At 40.8% G+C, this 19,072-nt stretch overlaps 1 protein-coding gene across 2 annotated transcripts in view; it reads left to right on the top strand.

The window, feature by feature from the left end:
- Positions 1 to 19,072, top strand: part of MACROD2 (mono-ADP ribosylhydrolase 2) — an 861,356-nt gene that overhangs the window by 560,489 nt on the left and 281,795 nt on the right. The window lies entirely within an intron of this gene.

Below are 19,072 nucleotides of genomic sequence, written 5' to 3'. Positions count from 1 at the left end.
AAGGAGTTTGCTGGCGTGTTTATCCCACTGTGTTTTAACAAAATGTTTGCTGGCTGTCCTTAAATTTTGGTTAAATATAGCATAATACCTTTGTGAAGCTGATTTTCACATAGTATGCATAATCCAGCTTGAGTATTGTTTCTTCCTCAGTTATTCTCTGTCAGGAAAGAATTTAGTATACTGGTGAGATGGAAAATTGTTTTTATCTGTGGCTAAACTACTGCCATGTATTTAAAATATGTGAAATGTACATGGTATCAACACAAAGGCATAAAAGTTTTTAATGTTATTGGAAATTGAGTGCACTACATAGATGCAGCCATTGACAGTCCCATTTGTGATGTGATTGACTTCCTCCCCACACCACGAGTGATTTTGGAGAAGAATATGCACTTTTTTCTATTAGTTTTATTTGAGCTGATCACTATTTCTACTACAGAAAAGAACAATATTGTAAAACTTGAGTGCTAAAAGCCTGGTAATTCAACACAGAGCTGCTTCAATGTCAGAGGCAGCGAGGACTGGAAGTCCATCCCTGTGCATCCCCAGTGGTTGCAGTGCTGATCCCACAGCCTCTTCCACTTTGGCAGAAGGTCTAGACTCCCTCTCCATGTGCTGTATCGCTTTCCAGCCTTGTGCTCTGAGCATAGGCTGTGTGAAATATGCTGGCAGTAGCAGGCCTCTATCACATATGGATCTTTTCTCTTTCTGGCTAGTGCTGCACTAAGGTTTTTTATCTTTAGTTTTTTTTCCCCAAAAATTTGCATTATTCTAGTTGATGACTACAAAGCTTTATCAGTTTATACTGTCTCTGATAGTAATTCATAGCCTGGACTTGGGATTTTGACCATTACATGTGGATTTCATGGTGAAGTGTAGCACCTAGGTTGTGGTGAAAAGTGTTTGTGTATCACCTTTTTCTGTTGTAGAGTAAAATTTATGACTTACTAGTTTCCTTTTTCATGTAAGTCATTAGAAACAGAGTATGTCAATGCTGTTGTCTTTTGGCATGAAATACAAACAAATGGACTTTCCTGCCCTTCATGAAGAGTTATTTTGGAAAAGGAAAACATTGAAGCTGTGCTGTAACTTGTTTTAATGGCACTAAAGATTCTTCCATTTTTAGAAGTGGATTTAAAAAGTAGAGATGATACTGAAAAACTTATAATGTCAGTTGTGTATACAACAGTCTACTGAATCTGTGCTAATGTATGTTTTCTGTCTTCTGGAGGGTTTGTTTCCTGACAATAACGAAAAACAGTGAAACTATTGGTTTAGGTCATTTGGCTTTTTGGGATTTAATTCTTGCTTCCCGAGAATTAACTTAAGATAATCAGGAGAAGCTGTTAATTACTTTAGGAAGAGCTTGTGTTATTTTTTCATGCAAACCTGTAGCACAGCAAATTCTCACATCTTCAGAGGTGGTTTATTACTACACAGAAGTTTGCAGTGCTGGGTGAATTTCATTAAATGTGATCATGAGAAATGAGCAACTTCAGTTACATAATACAGTAGTTGGGCTGGATTTTTCTTTAAAATCATTAAATGCACATCACCTGGAGATGGTTAAAACATAACTTAGCAAGGGGATATCCCATGCTATTAGAAAGAACGGCTGGTGGACATTCATTGTGATCTGCAAGTTTTTTAGAAGAAATGTTCTGGTTTGCAGATTTTCCACAGTAATTAATGATGTTCTAAGACTATTTACGATAGTTAAAAAGGAAATGTGATGCAGCTCATGCTGTAGTTTGATTGCAAAAGGAAACAAAAGTTGAGGGAAGTCATTTTTTTCCCTTTACATACTTGTTATGCAGTTATCTGTATTGCTTTCTGGGAATTTTCTACAAAGCTTTGAGGCAGGGGCAAGCCCTTTCCCCCTTTCTCCTTTTTCTTGTCCATGTAGCTATATGTAGTGAGGTAAATTATCTTTTAGGAGAGGCATGCTAGCATCTATGAATTAGGCTCATTATTGTTTTGTTGTTGGAGTTTATGCATTAAAACAAAATGATAGATTTATGGTTTATGGCATATGTAGCTGGAACCAAATCCTCTTTGAAGCTCTTTGATCTGACAAACCTTCTTGGAGTAAGACTTGTATCCTCACTGGCTTTCCCTGTCTACCCTCCATCACCCACCGATTTTCCTTAATTATTGTTCCCAGGCAAGGCTTTTCTGTAAATGGCAGTCTGCTCAGGGTGTCCTATAACCGATCCTTCTGCATGCTGCTTCACCGGCAGGGTCATGGTGCTGGGGTCCTCATTTAGGGGTGTTGCAGCTGCAGGGACAGCGATTGGGGAGGCCACCACATTTTTACGAGATCACGTATGGTTTTTCTCTGAGTCACATTATGGAGCTGCCCATTTTCTGTTCTGTACCACAACACTAGACTTCTGGCTATATTTATTGCAATACTGTAAAACATTAGTGTTGCTGTTAATTACAGGTGAAGCAGCAGCCAAAATTCTGAATTATAATTAAATTGGGTTTAGCTTAATCTGTATATGTTTTAATGTTCTCCTTTTTAGTCCATAAAGAATTTATGGGTTGTCTTTACTAACTTAATCAATAGAACAAATCAGTCACAGGTGATGTTTTTCCTTGCTGGTGTTTAAGAGCACTGTGTAAAGACCAGGAGCCTACTGAAGAGGTACTGTTAGCTGTCACGATTTGAAGTGGGCTCAGCATAACGCCAGATTACATTTTGACAAGATGTTTAACGGTGACATAAAGGGTCGAAGTTTTAAGGAATAACTTAAAGGAGAGAAATAAGGCAGCTTGGTGCCTCATTTGTGGTACTTGATAATCAGCCAAACTGCTCCAAATATACTCCTGTAACTCAGAGTATTAGTCAATGTGCCGCTATTTTTCTGAATGGCACTTGCTGTCACTAAATTTATAAAATAAAAGCTTTTCCTTTTAAGAAGGAACTCCGAAGACCTCAATCAGTGCTCTGTGTGCTGTGGTGATGGGAATGAGCGAGCTGAAGCCAGCGATGCTGTCACAGTGGTCCATGTGCTGGGGAAGGCAATGACTGATGTTGCTTGCGGTATATGGACGTATAAAGGTCAGGGACCACCGCTCAATAACCTGTAGAGTACGAGCCATTTTTCTCGTTTATTATTAGAACAGGTCAAAACTCAAATGTTACATGCATTAGCCTCCCTCTCTTCTGTTCATTTCCACTTGCAGTTAGTATTGGTGTTTTTTTTGCCCAGACCCACATACCTGTCCTGGACAACATGGGCTCCTTCACTGAGCTAAGGTGGCAGTCTCGAGGGTCTTGTCTGGTAGCCCTAGAGATAGGCTCTTGTGTTTTTCTGGCACCAGCTAGACAAAGAAGGCTTGCGCTGCAGTGAGAACCTCGCCTTCATTGCTGGATATTGTTGAGAAAATGGGCAGCATTGTATGTTGAGAGTAGACCATAAAAATTGTCACAGGACACAGAAGTGTAGAGCTTTTGGAAGATACGGATTAAAAATCAGTTAGCAGATGAGAAATGAATGCAAAGAATAAAAAATCAATTCTCTTGATGAAAGAGGTGCAGTAGTGTTAGGGATAGCAGTGTCAGGACCAGTTTTGCTCAATATATTTAAGTGTTTTCAGCAGTGCAGTAGAGAGGGCTATAATTTGCTGATGACTCTGAATGACTGGCATTGTATATAAACTTCAAAGTCTTTAGATAAAAATTGCAGAATCCACAATGGAATCATGTAAATGACTAAAACGCGCATGGGTTCTTAATTAGTTGTAACTCTTTGGGGAAAAAATTTCTGAAAGTGATTTTGGATGACTTCTTGAAAACAGTCCTGGCTGGGGAGACAAATAAAATGCTCAGCTGTTCACGATGTGGCTATAGATTAACTTTTTTTAGTGGGGGAGGAGAGGGGATGTAAATTGAATGCTGCTGTCAGGTGGAACACTGAGTTACCTGAAAGGATATAACAAAAGTAGTGAAGATCTGTCAAATATGTAAAATATTATGACAATCATTGTATTCAATATATTTCATGAAAGGAGAATCTAAAATGTGCATCTTCCTCATGTTTATTTTGTTATAAAGCAAAAGGGTAATGATGATGTTAGACGACGTAGTATTTTACTTTTCTGTTTTGGCGAGCTGTTACTTGTTAAGGGGTGAAGTCCTTCATAAAGCCTGCTACAGCAGCATGTTGGGAAGGCATTAATGAAGGCCAAAGAGAAGATCCTCACAGGGGAAGGGAGAAGGCTTCCTTGTGGCTGCAGGTAAATTGAGCAAGGACATGGAGGGTCTGAGTCCCTTTTGCAGTAAGCACTGACCAGTGTGGTACATGATCCTTTTTCATGCCAGAGGGAAGCAAGAGCACATGCTGTTGGTGGTGAGCTAGCTGGTGGCTCCCCAGGCGATGTGCCCATGAGCCGGTCATCAGCTCGGTGATCAGGGCTTGCTGCTTTGGTGGCTGTCCTACTTGGCCATTAAACTTGTTCTCATGTAATTTGCTCTTTTCACACGTTTTAGCCTGCAAAAAAACCAGTTCCTCTTCTTTTGTCAGCTTGTCCATACATTTTGTTCATAGTTATGCAGAAAGATCATTGAAGACGACCAAATGCGTGTTGAACCAGGTGTCCTGCCCTTGCCATGGCCAGGAACCGATGCTTACTGAAGAGGGTAAGGACAGGGCAAGATTTAATGACAGTTGTCGGAAACACTTTCCTAGCCCGAGTTTTTCATCACTCGGGGACTTCATGATCCACAACTTTTATCTTCATTCTTTAAATCCCTCATTGGCTTTTTCTGAGGTGAATTTGTAACATTGATTTTTTTTTTTTAACTCCCATAAACTTTCGTACGATATCCACTGTGCTTTTTGTCAAGAAGCATCTTCTTTTGTTTGTCTTGAACTTACAGCATGCTGGTTTCATTTAATGTCCCCATTTTTTTTGTCCACCCACAAGTTTGATTGGAGGATCCTGAGTTATTTTTGTTGCAATGTAATGTGCTGTAACTGTGTACCACCCTATGACAGTTTTATTGTGGTGGTTATTTCAGTGTGGGGTTTTGATCTTGTATAAAAGGGACAGACTTTCATTAAAGGGAGGTTTGTTTGTTGTTGTTGTTTGTTTAATTCAGCTGTTCATTTTTCAGTGTGGAATTAAAGTCTTGATAATCTTTTAAATTTAATGTAGTGTTACTTTGTGCTATACTGCAAGTGATTTAGCATTTTAATTTAAGACTACCATGTGATTATTATCCAAATATATTTCTTCTCTCACGACTGGGGAAGTCTTGAATATCAGTAATTTGGGGATATTACTTCAGTATTGAACTGATGGTTAATAATGCCATCTTTTAGGGAAATGAACACTTTGTGGATGTGTCTCCATCTACTGGAAAAATACTCAAAGACCCACATATTTTGACCATGTATAATCTCCTGTTTTCTAGCTAACAAGGCAACAATTGAGTGAATGTGGGTGGTAGGTCTGTCAGATGTGGGTGGTGGATGAATGAGTCCCAGGTGGGGAGGGTGGGCTTGAAGGGAGAGGGACAAAAAGGGACAGAGGGGGAGAGAGACTCTTCCCAAAGGAAATGTGTGAAAGGTCAGAGAAAGTGTAGTACTGCCTCCACGAACAACCATAAAATCCCGTAACTAGTTAAAGGAACATTTAAAGGACTGGCAAAACAGATGGTGCATAAGTTAAAACTGTACAGGAGCAACTTACCTTCTGCAGCGATTTCAGCAAGACAGTTATTTCTGTGGTTGTTACTCTATCATTCAATCACAACATGCAATTACTATAGCAAACCTTCTGTCATATTGCGCACGTTTTCACACTTGTCAGAGGAAAAGTCGTAGATTAAACAATATGGTTTAAAGCACTGTTTAGTTATGAATTTCGTAATTGTGTTTTAATGTAAGACAGAAGTGTTCTGCTGAAGCAGATCTCCAAAGAGCAAGAACCAGGGGAATATTCTCAGGAAGAAAAACAAGTATCGTTGGCCATACAGATCCCATTAGCACAGATGGAAATTTCTCAGTGCTAATGCCTTTGCATCAGTCTGAAAACACAAGCAATTAGAGCCCCGTTTTGGAGTCATTGCATGTACAGAACTCTTGCTGAAATCAATGGGAGCTTGGAGAAAAGACAGACAGAAGAACCAGGGCCTTAACACTAACATACCCCTTTTTCTTTTGTACAGTCCTTACCATACCACATGGTACAACTTTTCAGTTATTTCTTAATTCTCTTCAGAGTATTTGAAAACAAAACAAACAATAAACCCCAAACAAATTGTAAAACCACTTTTCAAACCCTTTTGTTTTTATGTAAGACATTGCCATCCACAGATGCAAGTTTTTCATTTCATTCGTTTTCTTCGTTGCCTCCTTTCTGTTTTTTTCTCTGCTGTTTGTTCTCCAGAACTGGTATCAGACATACATAGTTATTTAGATGTATATATGTTGCTTTTGTCTCACACGCTAAATGGTTCGTGTGAATGATGAAGTATTAGTAATGCAAGCGGTTGTTCCTTATAACATTTCTTGAATAATAATGCATCTCAGGTTTAGAGCTTTTCATGTCTGCCTTTCCTTTAGGGAGAGAAAAAAAAAACACAACCAAACTAAACCAATTCCAAGCAACAACACAAGGATCCCAATATGCTTTAAAATAAAAAAAAAAAAAAAGGGGGGGGGGGCATCTGGGGGCAACTCAGCAGAAAAGACAAGGAAATCAAAGCAATAGCTATATTTTTCAGTTCTGTTTTGATTAGTCTGTGCAGTTTTCATTTGGGAAATATGTATTTAAAAGAATCAATAAAACTTTATGCCTTTTCAGTTGTGGTTCTTTTACTATTTTAAAAATACAAGTACCAGCTATTTCCAAACAAAACATTTGGAAATAAGAAGAATTTGACAAGGCTTTAAGTGTTACTTGAATCCAATACAAAAGTCTGTCTGGATCATTATATTACACAGGAGGGCATAGAAAGTTAAAGTCATGCTTCCATTTTAAAATAGTTAACCTTGTATTTTTGCAGCAGCACTTATTGAGAGAGAGAATAAATGTCTAGAAGAGAATGAAAGCTGGAAGAGCTTACAGAAAATATTTTTACTTTCTCTCTTTTTTGACGTTTTTAATGTGTGATGGCCATTCTTGCATTGACATTGAATTTTTATTGAGCCTTATTCTGACACGTTTACTGATGCCAAGTGAATCATTATTCAGATTCATTGAAATTCGTGGAAATTCTGTCAGGGGTTACTTGTAAGGACAAAATGTAAGAACCTGCAAACCTGGATTGGCCTTTCTTCAAGGACTCCTCATTTCCTGAGTGCCCAATTGAACACGTTGCCACTGATTTTTTCCAAAACCTTCTTTGACAGAGTGGTGATTTCCGTTTTGTAAACTGACCCGAGGTACCAGAAATGAGGCATCTGGAATTGCTGGGCTATTGCTGGGCAATATTGTCACAGCTTGTTTATTTGCATCATTTGACAGCAGCCTGAGAAGAGTAACAATGGTAGAAATAGGATTTGGATTCCAGCTAAGTTTAGGATTTCTTGCTGCCTGCAATGGCTCTGAATCGAGCCACAGATGGTAACAAGGCGCCTGTAGCTGCTGCTCTCCTTGCACAGGCGCTCCAGCAACTCTGAAAGCAAAGAAGGACCTCAGGAAAAATTGTGAAGTGGATCTGAAAGCAGATGTGCTGCAGCTGTAAGGGAAGTGATATTGGAAGCAGTGAATTCAGAACGGAGTGGATGGCAGCAATCTGTCACTTATGGGGGATGGAAGGAGGGAAAGGAAAAAGCTGAAGTGGGGGAATAAAAATAAGGGGAAAATACTGCACTGAGGAAACTCATAATAGCTGTGGAAGCATTGGTGTAGAGACTGTGTCTGGGAACAGTAGAAAATAAAAACACAATCTCCTTGGTCTTTAGAAAGAATATTGATTTGTCTTTATTGTGATTTATGCTATCAGCTCTCCTCAACAGTATTACAGCCACGCAATCCACAACTGCTGTTATTTATTCTGGATAAAGAAGGCAGTTTTAACTGTGATCTCCCTTGACATTTCCCAAGGTCTGCTCCTGTCTCCTACCTTTCATCATCATGTACTACTTCAAGGCAATCAACGTCTCTCTTGCCTCCCTCGAAAAGAAACGTGTTTTGGTCGGTCACCCTGGACCAGAGTGACAAAGACATTGCAGGTTAGGGGAGATCAATTGCATAGCCCTGCTCCTCTTCACTTGGGACAATTTCTGCATGGGCAAGGTTGGAATCCAAATAAGACATTAACCCACTTTGTCACAGTGGCTAGGGTGGCAGGAAAGAAAGAAAATAGTGTCTTACCCAACAGGGTATCTTCTCTTTTTCATTTTATAATCTGTGTCAATGGCAGTTGGAACCATTAGACCTGCATTAAAATTACATATTACTTATATAAATGGGAGCTATAAATATCACAAATAGTAAAACTAAAATTGCACCGAGGTTCAAGAGACAGTATGTCTAAAACCTACAAAATTAAGGGCGTTTAGAGGAAAGGCTCAACCTCCATCTCTCCTTAATTTACCTCATTATTCTAAGTTGTCAGAGAATGATCTCAATACTATGTTAATGTGATTTTATGGCTTTTTCTCTCAAGGTTCCTCAGATCTGAATCAGACCACAGTAAAAAGTGCAATTATATTTCCTTGTGTGTGTTGGTTTAGGTGGAGCAGTAAGGGTGATACAGCCTAGAGATAAGGTGGAGCATTTACTGAAATCAGTATATACTTCTGTAGCCAAATATCTCCTTTCAAATGTTTTTATATTATTGTCATTGTGGGTCCTTATCCTTTTTATTATTATTATAAATGCAAAGCTGGTATTGATCTCTAGATGTGTTGCAATGTGCAAACACTACATTAGGTACGTCTTCTCCTATCAACCTGCGTGGGCTCAAGCACACAGGCTTGCAATGCCTGTTCCTCTGAGAATAAGTGGATGTCTCAGCTTTTGCATCCCCTGGGGGTGGAAGTCACGTTGGACTACCAGGAGCCAGCACTGTGGCCAGCAGATCTGATTTTCCCAGCTGTGCTCCTGGAAATGAAACCAGTGTGCAGGACTGAGGATGCTGTGTAGCTCTTAATTAGTCCTTTTTGAGAAACACAGTATATTAGCTAGCCTGGAGGTGCCTGCTCGGTGCTGGTGTCTGTATTTGTCTGAGGCAGGAATGTGCCAGACAGGCCTTTCCTGGACTGTTTTAGGCTCCCCTTTGCCGTTGCACCCATGAGGCTGACTACTATACATGATGATTTCATGAAGCTGGGGAAGTCTGGCCCATCATTTTTCATTAGAAGTAATTCTGTATTGAATCAGTGGAAAGAATATTCCTGCGGTTAGGACTCCAGAGAGAGAGAGAGTTTCTGAATATGCTTTCTGGCAAATATGTCTGATTTCCTGTGCTTAGGGAGAGATTTGTTTCACCTAAATTTAGCTTAGGTATCTAGCTTCGCTCCGTAGTCAGTGGTTCCCCATGAGAGCCATTCATTTGACCTGAAACAGCTGAATTACCTTCATTATTAACTGTAGCGAGAATCATAGACCTAGAAGTCCAGCCTTGACATGGCTTAATGGAGATGAAGCTGGATCCTACTTTTCCTCTTGGTTAGCAATACAGGTGTACGATGAGGTCGGTGGATCCTGCGGGATCTTGTGAGTAGAACTGTGTCAGTGGGGGTGAGATGCCCAAACACTACTGTGAAGGAGACCTTTGAGGCTAAAGAAATGGGACCCTTTAACACAACAGTATTTTTGAAGGAGGTATGATTAAACAGTATTGTTAGTCATGTGAAAGTGGTTCAGTTCCTTGATTTGAGATAGTACAGATAGTACTAAGGGCTGTATCCGAGTTGTTCTTATAAAGGAAGTTGTATGTTCAAGCTCTTCTTGATATAATAGTTAGATACTAATAGTTTAATGACTCCAGAGGAAAACCTGCCAACAGTTTCATGTTCCGCAGTGCTGAAAGGCTAATGAATACAGGGCACATAGGTGAGCATCCCTTTCCCTTTTTGAAAAATGGAAGGGGATTTTTAATTTATTCCTCTTCAGTATCAAGGAAACTCCTAACTTCTCTAGTAGGACTAGCAGCACGTCATAGATGTTCAAAAATCAGGTAGTTGTCATTCACTTCCAGGCCATTTTTGCGTAGGTTGGTATAGGAAAAAAATTAAATTAAAAAACCATTCTAGGTTCACATTCAGCATTCTGTTCTTTCCTTGTTTGTTTTTAGTGCTTTAACTGGTAAGCTTTTGTTCCAATTGTCATGACTCCTGAACATCTTAAGCGAATGCTGCCATATACATCCACTTAATATGAATCTGTCTGTATTTTATTGTTATGTGTGAGATGGATTGAAAACAGGCTGAGCTGCTGGGATTAAAAGTTTCTGGTCAGTGGCACAAAGTCCATCTGGAGGCTGGTCACTAGCAGTGTACCCCAGGGGTCAATAGCGGGGTCAATGCTATTAATGACTTAAATGATGGGCAGAGTGCACCCCAGGGAGTTTTCAGACATACAGAGCTGGGAGGAGTACCTGATAAGCCAGATGGTTGTGCTGCTATTCAGAGGCATGCTGACAAGTCGGAGAGTTGGGCCGGGGGGGGACCTCATGAAGTTCAACATGGAATTGCAAAGCCCTGCCCCAGGGAGGAATTACCCCATGCCCTAGTGCACACTGAGGGCTTGCCAGTTGTAAAACAGCTCTGCAGAAAAGGACCTGGGGGTTCCTGGTGAATAGCAGAACTGGGATTGTTCAGCCTGGAGAAGAAACAGCTCAGGAAGGATGTATTATCAGTGATATTATACCTGATGGGTGGGAGGAAAGACCATGAGCCAGCCTCCTTCCAGTGGTGTTCAATGAACAGACAAAAGGCAGTGGGCAGAAACTGAAACATAGGAAATTCTATTTAAATATAAGAAATTTCTTATTTATTCTGCAGTTGGTCAAACTCCAGAGCAGGCTGCTCATGGAAGCTGTGGAGTCTCCATCCCTGGAGATGCTCCAGCTCGACTGGGCACAAGAGTCCTGGGTAACCTGCTCTGCATTCCCCTGCTTTAAGTGGGAGGGCTGGACTGCATCATCTCCAGGGGTGCTTTCCAACCTCAGCTATTCTCCGTTTGTTTGAAACGTCAACAGCTCTTCTTCTTTCTCTTCCTTTTTTTTTTTTTTTTTTGAGAAAACATTTCTATAGACTGTATAATTTTATTGCTGAGGATTTCTAAATGTGAATGTTGTATGATTTTCAAAAATGTGTACCAAAGTATTAGTCTCTAGTTCCCCTATCAGCTTTTCATTCTTGCTATGGATGTGTGAATAGTTCAGAAAAAAAAGGTAACCCTCCCCCATAACTGCGTTTATACTCAGGGAAATCAAATTATTTGGCTGATTTTCAGTCCAGATCTTGATCTAGGTAGTTAATTTGAGCTATTGTTTTTATTTTTTGAAAAATAATGGATTTCAAATTATCTAAATAAAAATCTGGTGAGAATCCTCAAGTAGTGTATCTCCTTAAATAGATTCCACTCTGTTTCAGTAACTGTAATGCTGTACAGTTTTGCATAGATCACTTTAGCAGCTGGTTTCAATGTCTTCAAAAATCTATTTTAAATTCATATAAAGTTAGAATACACAGCTGCTAAAAATCGTTTGTAAATTTTCATGGTGGCTCCTCTTCCCCCCCCCCCCCCCCCCCCCCCCCATTCTCACTGTTGACTGAATGTTCTTTTGTTGAGGTTTGCAATTATTTAAGTAAAAAAATAAACAAAATTGTCACTTGATTTGCATTGCTGCTTTTGTGGCAAGCAGGTCATAAAAGGAAAATCCTCCCCCACAGCCTCTGGTCTTGTTTACAGGAAACATTAAAGGTATTCTTTCGGCCTGTTTAGCCTCTCAGGTGGCCTCTTTCAGCAACTGTGCTTTTGTATAAATAGACCGTAGCTTTTCATGCAGCCTATATTTGTGGTGAATATTTGTATGGAGCAGTCTGAGTAGGGTCAGAAGAAACTTGTGGTGATCTTGGAAAAACTCAAACACTGTTGTGGATTTCTGTGATCTCCTGAGTTATGGTGAAGCTCTCTACATGCTTGTTGCAAGTCATTTTTACTAAGTAGGAGCCGTTCAGTCAGCTTTCAGTAGTTTTGGGACAGGTCCCATCTATCAATAAACATTTGCAATCCAGCTGTTAGATTTTAATCACTGCCATGTATCATTATCTAAGCCAGCTGTACTTTGATTGTGTGATATTGACTTACATTTTGGTAAATGGAGGTGCACAGAAGAATTTAGATACCTGGTACAGAGAGGATGATTCACGTTGGGACTGGATCTGAACTTCAGCTCTGTTTCCTTGACAAGCATCTTCTCTCAGTTATCACTAACCTTTGAGGATATTTCCTCTGTGAATGAGGAAGCTCGTATGAAAGCGTGGAGGTTTAAATGTGATCTGCCATATTCAAAAGAACATTTCAATTTTTTTTTTGAGGCAATGATTACTTTTGTGTTCTTTAAAGACAGATTAATAAACATGCTAATATGGTCTATAATGAAAACTGAGTTTAAATGTTCTCATACTCAGTTCTTCCACTTAATTTCTTCTCTTCATTTTCAGTATAGGAAACTGCATTAGAGTTTTGTTAATAGGTCTTCTCTGAATGATAGTAATTTGCAAAATTTGTTGTTCATTAAATTACAGTTCAGAATTATGACAACTATAGAATTTATGACTGGAGATTGAGACTGGGAAATAACATAAGTTTTTCTATTTTTTTCCAAATAGTAACATAACGGTTTTTAAAAGGCGACCGAATAGTGTTATAATTAGTGGCTTGTGAAATGGTTTGGTTTACAAATTTAGTCCTTCTATTAAAACTAGTGGAAATCTGACTCTCAATGCTTGATGTTACTGCTATCTTAAATATGCGTGTATTTACCCTGTGAATAATTTGTGCAGCTTAGTAGGTACAAGAGGCCTTGAAGTTTCTAGATTTAGGTGCTTTTTGGAGTTATGTGATTTTATGGAGTATGGAATCCTGAAGAGGAGCATGTAAGGCACTCATTTTCAAAGGAGCTTTGGCTGACCAACAGGAGTGGCAGTGTGGCTGATGCTGAAGTTAGTTGATGCTCACTGGAAAATGATGGTACAACTGGATTCAGACTGTTTAGACTTGGAAAAGTTAAGTAGAGGCAGACTGGTCATGGCAAGGGGAAAGGAGCAGTGGTTCTGTTGTTAACTCTCATTGCCTGATGAACTGGCCAGCTAGCGTGCTTACATCCCTCGTGCTGTCCTGGAGCTCTATAGATTATCCTCCTGTCGAACTGTGGGCATAGGTGATGGATGCCCTGTGAAGTTGCATACCACAAGTCAGTGTCTGCATAACAGAGCTGTCAGCATTGCAGTATGGCTGTGTGCAATTTGGTTTTCTTTGTCCTCTCCAGAGCCCTCGGGAAATACGGTTGTGGCAGGGATGTATTCACAGTCGTCGTAAAAGGGAGACCAGGCAAGGTCTAGCCTTGCATGCTCATCGGTTCCTAACCACTAAAACAAGTAGCTGTAAGCATTTTACCAGAAAGCCAAGCTAAGGATATAAACCAGAGTCAAAGTCTCTGCTGTTTAATCAAAAGAAGGTGTACTGGGTGTTATTGTGGCACTGAAATACTGGGGGGAGTGGGCTGCAGCAGGTAGGTGGTACCTCCGTGCATGCCTGATGGTAGGCTTGTGCATGCCAGCTGTCCAAGGGGACACTGCCATGATGAGTACGGATGAGCTTGCGGGGTTTCCGGTTTTCAGTCCCTCTGCTTGTACATCCAAAATAAAGATTGCACTGGGTTTGGAGCACATGCCAACTGGTGGCTTAAATGTCATTTGCTGCCTCTGAAAGAATGGAAAGGTTTTCTCTAAGTTCATCCAGGACCGTGCTTTCTCTGCCACTTCATAGTCCAGCTCTGCAACCACAATTCATCCCTAAATGTCAGCAATACTGAATGGTTAGGAACTACACTTTGCCAGCCAAAAAAGGAACATGAAGAACAGCCTTATGTCCAGCCATGCAGAGCTCTTTTCCATCCTTGCATTTCCTGGCTGAGGTCCTGTACACTCCCTGCCTTTGTGGCACCCTGACCAAGTGCTCTGAATTATAAATGTGTTATGCTGTATTCCCCCCCACACACACACATCTCTTCACCACCTACTACATTTGAATCATAAAATTTTGTAGTGAATATAAATGATTAATTCCTCAAACGATTGATATCCTTTAAATTAGTTTACGTTGTGGTTTAGCTTTCATAGTACTGTGCCATAGTCCTGGTAACAGCACTTTGTAATGCTGTGATACAATCCCAAAGAGCTGTTGCATATGTGTGTCGAAGGATATTCATAGTATCCTATCTAGACTTTTTTTTTTTTCTGGTAGAAAGCATAGGATTTAGGCAGTAAACGCATTTTTTTAGGTGTACAGGAAGTGTTATAGGGGTAGATAAGTGACAAGGAAACAAGAACATTATTAATCTGTGATGTTCTATGAAGTTATTACAAATACTATATTTACAGTGAACTCTTTTATAATACACATGGGAACTTAAGGTGTGAAAAGTCCCATTTTACTACTTTAAATCTATGCAGCAGAGCTTGTTGTAGCATAGGCAGCTTTCCCTTGCAATCCTCTGCTTTGCTTCTGCAGAGTTCCTCTGGCATTCACCCTAGTGAATCACGGCAGAGCAGGGTTGTCAGGGCTCCTCATAAACAAGCAATTTTCTCTCTGCCCACTCCTCTGCCACTTCAGCTCATGAGGCAATCACCAACCGTACAACAAACAATCTAGCAAAGGTGCTTGCCATGCTCCTTTTAAGACAAGAATGTGTACTACACGGAGGAGCTTATCTTACTCTCATATTTTGGTGTGAATGAAGGAAGCTGGAAGACAAAAACTTGGGTCCAACTTATTATTACTATTATTATTTATTAATAAAGAAGCCCTTTGAGGCAATTAGAGCACAGGTTGGCTGAGTTTGGGGTCAGGTCCTCTGAGTGGCAGGACGGTGCATCCTCCTCCTGTTGAAGCCAGGATTCAGGCATGTTTCAGACATGGCAAGTGTTTTGGCACTTAGGTTTTTGGAGCTTCGGGTCTCTTTGGCATTGGATGTTAGTGCTTCCACAATTGTGAAGACTCTGTAGGGACAGTATTTCAAAGTGGAAGGTAAGTTTAATTATGTTTGGTCCATAAAAAACAGGCTGCATATCATTTTCTTGGCCACCGTGGAGAATAAAATTGCACTGGTGCAGTGCTCAAAGCCAAAACCCAGGGCAACCTCCCACTTGCTGGAAAAAAAAAAAGGGTGGGGGGGAAGGAGAGGAGGTTCAGAAGAGAGGCTCTGAGTGGATAACTCCTAGCAGTGTCTCAAGGAGATAAAAGCAGGCAGCTCAGGAGCACATGAGGCTTCACAAGGCTCTGGGGGAAGGTGGGAGGGGAAGGGAAGAAACCCAGCTTGAGCTGATACAGGAAGGCATCATGTTAATCAAGCAAAGGCTGGCTGCTACTTCAGATTGTGGAAAAGAAGAGGAAGGTGAAGATGCAGCTTCTAGAGATGGCAAAGGAGCAAGCTGCTTGCTGAATACACCTTTACCCAATGTTGGTTACCTGCACCTCTGCCAGCAAAATGTCTGTAAGCTCAGGTCCCAGATTGCTCAGGATACATGGAGTGACTTTGCTTTGTTTCTGGTCCCCTTCTGCTCCTCCAGGCTGCTATGCTGAGAACAGTAATGTTTGAATGTCCCCAGGCTCAGGTGGAGGGTTTTCTGCGGTGCTGTCATAGGCCCCAGCTAGCAAGGAGACTGGCCAAGAAAAAAGTCCCAAGTAAAAAGCGTAAGGCCAAACATTTTTTTCCATCTGAGGGAATGTTTGTTGCCTTGAACTCGTTGGAGAAGCTTGTGTTGGTGTTTTGTGTAACAGTGTAATCTTCAACCCAGAGATATTGAGAAATTTTGACTTCACTGAACAACTACATATTAAAAAGAAACATGTTTCTACCTGCAATGTTGGTAAAAACAAGGACTTCTTAAAAAACGTCATGAATTATTTGTGAAGATCTGGTAATGAAGGATTCTGCATGAAGAAATGACTTTCAAAGATGAATGTTATTTAGTGCACTTCGTGAGGTGATGCACTGAAATCAGAGAAAGCTCAGTTTGTCTTTGATATTATTTTTGTCTGCTGTGTGTGTCCTGGGAGAAAAGTATTTACCTAGTGTGGGGCTCTGTTGTGGCAGAAATGACCCTGGGATGCCCAAGCAGAATGCTGAGCACTTAATTTAAAGAAAGTTCTTGCTCTGTGGAAGCAATTATTAGGCCTGCAGTGGGAGGTATCTGCTCATGTAGACGTGGCGATTGTGTGCATCTAAGGTATAACAGTTAATACATTGCGGCTCAGTGTGAGATAGTACCCCTTGTTGTAGACAAGCCCTTAAGTATTTAAATACCCAGGTCTCTCTCACTTAAATCTCTGAGAGTCCAACTTAACCTCCACATGGTGACTATTGTAAATTTTCCTCATGAAACTGCATTATGTTTCAGCCTAATTAGTGCTGCTAGCTGTAGCCTTAGTAAAGAAACATTAGATTAGAAAGTACCAGAGGCTGAGTGCCCACATCCTCTCCTACAGGAATTAAATCAATTTCAGTCTTGCAGTATTCACACAGCTGATTTAATTTGGCCTCTTTCTCTAGATGATGGCAGCAGCAGAGTAGGAAGCTCTTGCCATTATTACTTGTGTTTTACTCCAGAGCTGAAACCGTTTTGAGTGCTGTCAGGGTAGCATTGCTTATTAGCCCCCAAGTAAAGCAAACACTATTTCGGTAGTAAAGAAATTAAAGGTTAGTCAATAAATAGCAGTTACTGGCAACAAATTAAGATGAGGAACATTTTATTGTGGTAATAGGAATGAACGTTTCCTACTGTGAAATTGGATTTTTTATTGAAATCAAATATATAATTAAGATATTATGCACAGAAAAGGTTAGAAACCTTAACATCTTTTGTCCATCAGCCAAATATTGTAGTATGTTGATATCCATGCTGTGAGTTCCCCATTACTGCTCTGCCAGTAATTTCAACCTGGCATCTAGACTAAATTGTCTCCCTAGGAGCCAAGAGGAAACATAGTTGATATGCGATCTGAGGCACGGGCCTTTCTTGAATGAATAAAAGCGCTGTCATATTTTATGAAATTACATCTGCTGGTTATATGCGATGATCATCTCTCAATGAGGGAGAGGGCAGAGTTCACCTAAGTTATGGCACAGGCTGGTATTTGGAAGACACTTGATAGGATTTTACACAATCTTTTAGCTTCTCTCACATATATTTAAGGTACACGATAGAAACTGAAAGCAAGGTAATGATTATGATGCGTCTATGCAGTAATTTTAAAATAGGTATTAAGAAACATGCACAGCGCAAATTGCTAGCTGAAGCTTGCTAAACAGCCTCAGAGCAGTATATTCTGTGAAGGAAGATGGGGAAATGCGATAAGCATCTGTCATGTAGTAATGCCAAAATGCAACTCTGTTTAATCTCCTTTTCCCTGAGCAGAGCTCAAAAGGAAGCCCAGTTACCTGCAGTCTGCAGGCTTCCCCTTTAGCACTCAGCTCCAGGGGCCCCAGCGGACACTGCAGCTGGGTGCCGGTTGTAGGTGGCCCTTCTGGAGCAGGGGTTGGACCTGATGGCCTCCAGAGGTCCCTTCCAACCTCAGTTGTTCTCTGAAGTCTCACCAGTGCATGCTGGTGGCCCTATGGCCCCAACAACAGTGGCTGTGTATCCGCATGCGTATTTGAATTGGTGGTGCTGCATCCCTGTGTGGTGGAGCCCAAGGAGCTGTGGGGCTGATGGGACTTCAGGGGTGCTGGAGAGCTGTTTCCCTGTGCCCAGAGTTAGGTATGGTGCAAGAGCAGGAACTTGAACCCTCCCTTTCTCATTCCCTTTGACTGGTAGGAGTATCTAAAGCATGTGCATTACTTGAGTTGTGCAAAAAAAATCGAGAGCAAAGCACTTGTTTGGAGCAATTTTCTCTCAGCACGTGGAACTACAGTGCTGGTGCATTTTAAAATCTCTTGCCAAACTGGTCAAAATCATCATTTTTGTCTCTCATTGCTGGAGTGCCCATTGCCACCTCAGCCTGAGCTCTGTAACCATATGCATTTTTTTTCTATTCCATTCCTCATTTCCTTAAAGGGCTGATTTATTGGGTACAAACTACAAAGCTAAGTATTTTTCAGGATGTAAGTCATCGTGGTTGTGAGAAGGAGTGAGACTATAATTCTCCCCCACTTTATTTTACTTAAGTATTTTCAGAGGGGAGGGGAAGGCTGTATTCTTTCCATTAGACCTCTCCTTTCTTAATCACCATTCCCTAATTAATTCCCTGGTTAAATATAAAGCAAGCATTAGCTTTGAATAATGTTTTCCTGTGTGATTAAAGAATTCCTTTCTTTTGTATGATGACTCATCGCCAGGGGATCTGGAGCAAGCCTGAGGGTGGATATTTGAGACTCCTGTTCCAGGTGCTCTTGTACCTTGGAGCTGTGTTTGCTGTCAGTCCGGAGGTGGGAGGCAAAGGTGATATCACATATCAGCGGCACACAAAGAAAATTGTCTCTCTGGTGAAACCATGTCGCTAGTACAGCTTGGGTTTCTTCTGGTGGAAGGCTGAGTCTGACTCTTGGAAATGCAAATCTCTAGACAAGGCTTACAGTTAGGAGAAATGTAAATTGCTGCTCTTTATAGCACAGTGTAATGATTTTTTGCTGCATGATTTTCTTTGGTGTCCAAGCTGGCCCCCAAAATTTCTTTTTGCCCATCACTTTCTGATTCCTCTCTCTGTACCGGTTGGCACACCTGACCTGTACCAGTGAAACTGTATGTTGGGTAGCATCATATACCTTGTGGTTGAAAGAACCGAGGTGAAAAAAGAAGCTCTGAAATAAAAGGGGAGGTTGTAGTGAACCAGGTCGTGGCCAAGAGGCAGGGGAGGGCAGGGTTTAAGCTGGCCA

This window comes from Cygnus atratus, chromosome 3 (genome assembly GCF_013377495.2).
Source record: "Cygnus atratus isolate AKBS03 ecotype Queensland, Australia chromosome 3, CAtr_DNAZoo_HiC_assembly, whole genome shotgun sequence".
NCBI classification, from domain to species: Eukaryota; Metazoa; Chordata; class Aves; order Anseriformes; family Anatidae; genus Cygnus; species Cygnus atratus.
The sequence above is the reverse complement of the archived record's forward strand: the minus strand, read 5'-3'. Positions and strand labels throughout refer to the sequence as shown.